General features: G+C 38.6%; 1 pseudogene; it reads right to left on the bottom strand.

The window, feature by feature from the left end:
- Positions 1 to 5371: 5371 nt before the first annotated feature.
- On the bottom strand, positions 5372 to 7235 carry LOC130408313 (zona pellucida sperm-binding protein 3-like; annotated as a pseudogene).

The following is a 7235-nucleotide window of genomic DNA, read 5'->3' as shown; positions in this document are numbered from 1 at the left end:
ATAATAGCAATATTACACACTAACTAAAGTTTGAAAAATGGGATCGCGGGGAATGGCCGGTTTAAGAGGCAGTTTACTGGAGAGGGATTAGCTTAATCCAGGACTAGGCCTAGGTTAAATAAGGATATTCAAATTGTTTTTAAAAACATATTTTACAAAAAACCTTACATTGTGCATTTTGAGACAAAACATTTGAAGTGATATATTTTAATACAGTATTTGTCAGTGGAGGTTGTTTTTAATCAAGCGAATTCAAACATTTAAATTAGTCGGAGACTAGGCCTAAACCCTGTCCGGGAAACTGCCCCAAAGTTTTAAAAACAACTTCAGAAACCAGTTTCAAAATAAGCCTTTTATTGTTCCGATAACCACAAAGATAGATGCATACGAAATTTACACTATGTTGCAGGCATGAATTTCATAGTAAGAACAATGCTTATAATAGATGACAGCATTCACACTGAGAGTGGGAGTCATGTGGTGTTGAATGTGGTGTTGAACAGCTCAATAGCTGAAATGAACAAATTACATATTTGGGAAGTATAAAATAACTTAAATAAATAATTGTATGTAATGCATAGAATTGAATGTAACATGCATTATTTTTTTGGGAGTAAAATGGTATTTAAGCTGTGGTGACTGGGATGGTTTTGGTAAACAAATCTGGCAACCTTGTAGTAGTATTCCAACAGACTATTTCACCTCTTGCAGTATTTCCAGCTATCACAACATTTAACAAGGCATACCAATATATTGCATGTAGAAATAAATGTTCACATCATAGCTTCCCTCGCAGTCTGGGAATCGGGCCTGTTTTACATTGTCAAAAATCACTAGCAATGCTTGCCTTTGATAAATGTCTTTAAATGATCAGCGTACCGGAATACCAACCTGCCAACAATGACAAAAATGATGCGTTAGATACAAGGGTTTAGAGTCCAATTGACTAGTTCTTGCTAGGTATCATTATATTTCTCTCTTCTTCAGTTTGCAACTCTCTGAGTTTTAAGATTACCCACATGGCAGATGCAAAAAACAGCAGGGAGGAGATAAAGTAATGATAGAATAAATTGACCAATGAGTTTAGCTGGGTTTCGATGTTCAGTAACTTTATCTGACAAAATTTTTGTATTTGTATACCAGCACAGTGGAAAATTACAACTTTACAACATTGTCTCGTGACATTATTGAAAATCCATTTTTACAATACAAATACATCAACCAAATTAAGATTTATTATGTAACTAATAAACTAACTAACAAACAAAAACTTTGATCTATCAATTTGTACCCTGCTAACTTGCACGGTATTAAATAAGGAGAAAGTGTTCTCTCTTTCTTTCTTGCCATAATGTTAAGGTAGTGTTTACATTAGCTCATTGTTGTTTGAAAATGGCTTTATAAAATGAAACTGATCCTCGCTTATACTGCCGTATCCACATGTGTTTTAGAAAAAATCAGCGTTTACAGTACGCTACTGAAAACGCATGTCACATGATCATTCAGACACGCTGGGCATGCGCAAACAAATGTACACAATGGTTGAGGACAGTTGGTTACTAGTCACCGACCGACCAGTTCCTTTACATGATGGCTTGGAAATGAAAGGAAGTCTTCACATGAATAACATTAGATGTGGTAATGTTATTAGGCTTGTTTGATTTCAATCCGACGCCACGTTGACCGATCGACAGACGACTTCGCAAAACTGTGTGAGCTTTTTAAAAGCATACGGCTCTCGATTCTCTCGTGTTGCTGTAATGTCACCGTGTCGATCCGTGAACAGCTTGAAGTTAAAAAAGCCTGTTTGTTGTTTACACGGTTCTTGCAAGGCTGGTCATTGTTGCCTTCATGTAACGTAATTGGATATGAATGGGGCTTAAAGAATCAGGAAAGCAAACACAATGATATAAATGACACAATCAGTAAGCGAATGTGGGCATCCACGCTTGCATGGCTCTGTTTTCGTCCATTTACATAGAAACGCAACGCCCGTGTTTTCAAACTAAAACGGGGTCTGTGGAACAAAAAAATGCTCCAAAGTCTTTGTAAATCAATTTAAAAACGAAATGAAATATAAAACAATTTTGTAATGTAAATCAAAAGGCCTCAGGACTTTTTTGCTCTTTGTCCCTAATGCATTTACTTAAAAAAACACATTTCATTCCCTGAAATTTTCATTGTTTTTTTGTTCCTTTATGTACAGTGTGAAGTATACAGGTGCAGTAACACAAAAGCAGTGCCACAGACTGATTGATTCCATGCCACGCCGGATTGCTGCAGTAATTCAGGCAAAAGGAGCAACCAATCTAAGTATTGAGTGCTGTACATGCTCATACTAAACATGTTCATACTTTTCAGTTGGCCAAGACTTCTAAAAATCCTTTCTTTTCATTAGTTGTCAGTTATAATCATCAAAATTAAAAGAAATAAATAAGTGAAATATATCAGACTGTTTGGAATGAATGTAAACATTGAATGGAATTAGTGAAATAAATCAACTTTCTGATGATGTTCTAATTATATGACCAGCACCTGTTTACTATATACTGGGGTCTCAGACTGACTCAGGCGAGTGGCCATGGTTTCTGCACAGAACACAGACACGCCCCTTGTGTTTGAGAGCAGAGAACACAGCTCAATATTTTCAAGATTTTGAAACTTATTTCATTATGAACTTATTTTATTTACTTTTTCTAGGTTTTTATTCATATTTCGCGAAGTGGTTATTAACACATGTTTTTCTATGACGTGACAAACACACAACACATGTTTAATGTTGCTATACTTGCAGCAATTATTTATGTCCCTTCCAGGCAAAGATGCAATGAAAGGAAGGTCAGGTCACTCTCCAGCAAAGTCTCATGGTCAAATAAACGTCTGATAAGGTTTGGTGCATTCCCAAAACTGCATAGGGCCTAAACCGCCCTCTGATGGGTTTCTTGGAATTATGAAGAATGGAACATATCAACTCAGTCTCTGGTTGAGCTCAACTCTACATGTGCTTGAGACACCAAACGTCATGATTTACATGTGTTACAGCACATACTACACATACAAACAAACATCATAGACTTTGTGCTCTTATGAACCAGGAAATGCAAATATTTGGCTGCTTGAACTGTACAGTATCTTCACCAGACTTTCTTTAGAATGTTCCCTTCTCCAAACCTCTTTCTCTAGCGCCACCTAGAGGCAATTTTCCTTTAAAAATAACTATATACGATAATTGAAAATAAGAATTGCTGTTGGAAGGAGGAAGAGACCAAGACCATGACATACTGTATGCTTTGTAAACAATCAAAACATGTGAGAACTGTCTTAAGAAGTTTTTTCAAGAATAAATAATATTCCTAACTTTTTTTCAATTTAAATTTAAGAATTTAAAAAGGGCAGTTAAGCAGAACTGTCTTAAGAATGTTTTGTGAATCAGACCCTGGAGACTGCGGGGCATCAACATGTGCGTGAAACAAGAGAAACACTGACGGAGCATCTAATTTGCTTTCAGCTGGTTTTGAGCTATTCTGCCGTTTCTTGTGGTAAATATTAGTGTATTTTTGTTTCTACTGTATTCCATTTTTAAAGAGGAACTATTACAATGTTCTTACAGTGTAAATTGTTGCTGTGAATGTAAATTGTTGTGTGTGAATGTAAGCTGTCTGCCAAGTTGTAAATACGAAAGTGAACAAATTACAAAGTTATTATTTTGACTTTGAATGAGTCGTCTGTTGTTCTTATTTCAGTTCCGTGTCAGATTTGCGTCAATCTGTGTAATGCCCGCTTACATGCCATTTGCGACACTGCACGCAGTAGACCATTTGACCAATCAGATCAGAGTAGGCTGACAGAAAGGAGGGTATTAGACAGATGAATCGCCAATCAAATCAATTGAGAGTCAAAAAAGAAGTGAGGTAATAATAACTGGATATTATTAGACGTACGGATGGACGTAATCTTGTTGTTGCACACTACATAAACCAAAGTAGGACCTTAAAAATCACAAATTATTTACTCCAAAATACGAGACAAGTTGCGTCCTGTATCGATGCGATATGGGATGCATCATTTCTTCCAGCATGAATTCCAGCTGTAAATTTCATGTGTAGCAGCTCACTTGAAACGATTTGCAAGACTTCTCATTGCAAGACTTCTGAGTGCCAGAAGAAAAATTCCACTTCTACTGTATTCTGAAAATGTATAAAATCACAGAAGTGAGTACACCCCTCACATTTATGTAAACATTTTATTATATCTTTTTGTGTGACAACACTGAAGAAATGACACTTTGCTACAATCTAAAGTAGTAAGTGTACAGCTTTTATAAGAGTGTAAAAAATCAACACTGCCATCTCGACTTGAGCAGTCATTTTCAAATATTTTTTATCATTCTGTTAAAAATAAATACCTTTACAATCTGATATGTGATAGGGGAAAAGTTAAACAAAAACCAGTCCGGAACCCACGACGACATGTTGGTAACATATCTTCATGGAACGCATCTTTACCGAAGATCCCAATGATTTTTGACAAAAGAAAAATTGTCACCTGCCATGTATTGTTGACTAATGCCACTATAGGACTGGTTTTGTAGTCCAGGGTCACCAAAATGTGTTGTGTAACAGTAACTGCCTGTTTTTACAAAAAAAAAATCAGTTGGCAGGTAGAGGTTCAAGTCACCGGACATTGGAATATGCGGCAAAAAGTTCTATCACTATCCCCTAAAGATATTCTCTGAATAAACACTCCAATACAGTTAAGGATTTAACGCGAAGGTTGTCAGTTGTGTTGCTTAAACGAAATTGATAAGCTTAAATCTAATAGCATGTGCATACTAAATCAAACATTGTGTAGAGGGGCAAGAATTAATGTTCATGCTTCAGCAATGTCACTCCAGAAAGACTGTAGCTTAATTAAAACACCACATGCCACATATGCATTGCAGTAACTGCTAGAGAAGCCATTTAATTAACATGGAGTTCTTTACAAGCTACATGAGTCTTTGCAGCGCCAAGCCTAAAACATCCTTGACCCTCAGAAAACACTTCAACCTAATCTAGAGAAGAATTTGCAGTTTGTGTGAAGTTCTAAATCGTTGTTCACCCATTTTACCTCAGGGTATAGGGATGTTATTTTTGGGAAGGTACAAGCTTTTTGTACCTACCATCCATTACCTAGCAAAAAAAAATCAGTAAGAGTGCTGCAACAAGTACACGCTTTCCAAAGTAAAAGGGCTTTGAGTGACAAATTAGAACAATAAAATGGCAAACATCTAAATGAGATATGCAAGACTTCCTGAAGGACGACCACTTATAGACCATGTATAAATCACTTAAAAGGTTTATTCATCACATGTCCTCATGGCCATTTCAAATTAAAGTCGACCAAAGCCAAATTCCTTCACATTCAGGGGCCCAATAGATGCTTGCTCCCACCTTAGATCTATGGAGAACAGACAAGTAGTGAGAAACTTCCAAGACCATAATCAGAATCACTTTTAGTTAGTCCGTGTTTCAACACATACCTCCAAGAACCTGATCGCTTGCACTACTGCTGCTACAGGTAGAGTCACAGCAGCCACACACCTGATCAGATTCATCCACAGACACCCACCTGCCAAACAAAGACACATCCTCAATGATAAACGTCATCCTACAGACCCAGTGAAGGCCATTTGGGGGTAACATACCCATTAGAGGAGAACGAGCAAGCCTTGTGCTCAGAATTTGTTGGAGTGGCTACAGGAACCGCCTTCAAAATGCATGTGATGTAGACCTGCAAAGACAACAGGGTTTGGGTTTCCAAACAGTGCACTAGAATGTACTCAACTAAAGCAAATACGTACCAGCCCACTGTTCGCTTGCTGAAACCGGAAAGCCTCCAGCTGAAATTGCAGCTTATCAATTTGAGTTCGAGGCAGGTAGCGAGAGTTCGAGCCGGTGAACTTTGCGTCAACCAGGCACCTGGTGAAGAATGAAGTTAAACACCATGGAATACTTCTAGGATAAGCTGGGTACATGCCTTACCCATTATTCTCAATGAAGGAGTATCTGGGAGCGGAGTTCACGTCAGGGGACATAGTGGCTACGCAACGGTCCACAAACACACGTAGAGGTACATGGTTGAACGTCTTCACAGAGGCCTCAATATTCACAATGTCACCGAGGAAATACTGGTTTGAGGGTCTCTCAAACTGCCACTCATCTTGTAAGGAAAAAAATTGATAAGGTCTACAAAATTGAGTTGAAACTACATTAAACCCTACATAATACATACCAGTCATAAGCTTGAGGGAGAAGACCAAACGCTCTTCTGCAACCTTAGTATCTGCATATGGTAACCACGTGGGCACCAGGACATTGCTGCTCACATTATGCATTCTGTAGATTATAGAAAAAGGTTGGTCACCGCAATATATTTTTACTACACGCATGAGAATAGAGCCACCTTGAACCCAGAACCGTACCTTGGATAGTGACACTCAATACTGACCACAGCACCACTACTCCGGACAATAGGAACACCATTTGAAAACTCTTGGGGAATATAGACCAGGGAGAATGTATAAACAAGCTCATCTTCGGTCACCTAAACAAACAAGAGTGTTACTAAAGAATTATTCAAAACTAAATCACTTTTGGGAAGAGGATCAGTCTTCTCACAGTTAACATGCTGCCACATCCATGCAGTTCTGATTCAAAGAGGAGCACTCAAGCATTATTATCCTGCCCTGTTGGTCCACAGCCTCCCAGTGCAAAACCTGAAGCCATTAGTAGTTGTCCAGTCCCAAAGAAGTCCTCCATCACTTCCACATACACGGAATTCTCACCACACTGAGCCCCTACACTATTGGGAGACAAAGGGTTGCGCAGCTCAAAAGGAATCTCTGGCTGTACAGGTTCTTCGGGTAGGCTTGGAAAAGTCCACACCAGTTTTTCCATGGGACCCTGCAAAAGCTGTTTAGACTGAACACCAAGAGGATCTTGACCAGGCTTTCCACCAACAACACCAGGAGTCTGCATTGAAAACTGAGAAGGAAATCTCTGTGGCACAAGCATGGGGTTGTTGGTTTGAGGAGACTGAAGCATTCTGGTTTCACTCTGCTGAGGAACTTGCATTTGTGACCAAGGCCTAAATGTAGGGTTCTGTGTTTGAGCTGATCTTCCTCGCCATTGTGCATCCGACATGCCAAATGCAAACACCAGTACCAAACCAAATCCAGCTTGAAACAGCCCCAT

Source organism: Triplophysa dalaica, chromosome 19 (assembly GCF_015846415.1).
Source record: "Triplophysa dalaica isolate WHDGS20190420 chromosome 19, ASM1584641v1, whole genome shotgun sequence".
NCBI classification, from domain to species: domain Eukaryota; kingdom Metazoa; phylum Chordata; class Actinopteri; order Cypriniformes; family Nemacheilidae; genus Triplophysa; species Triplophysa dalaica.
Note: the sequence above shows the minus strand (reverse complement) of the source record. Positions and strands in the feature narration are given on the sequence as shown.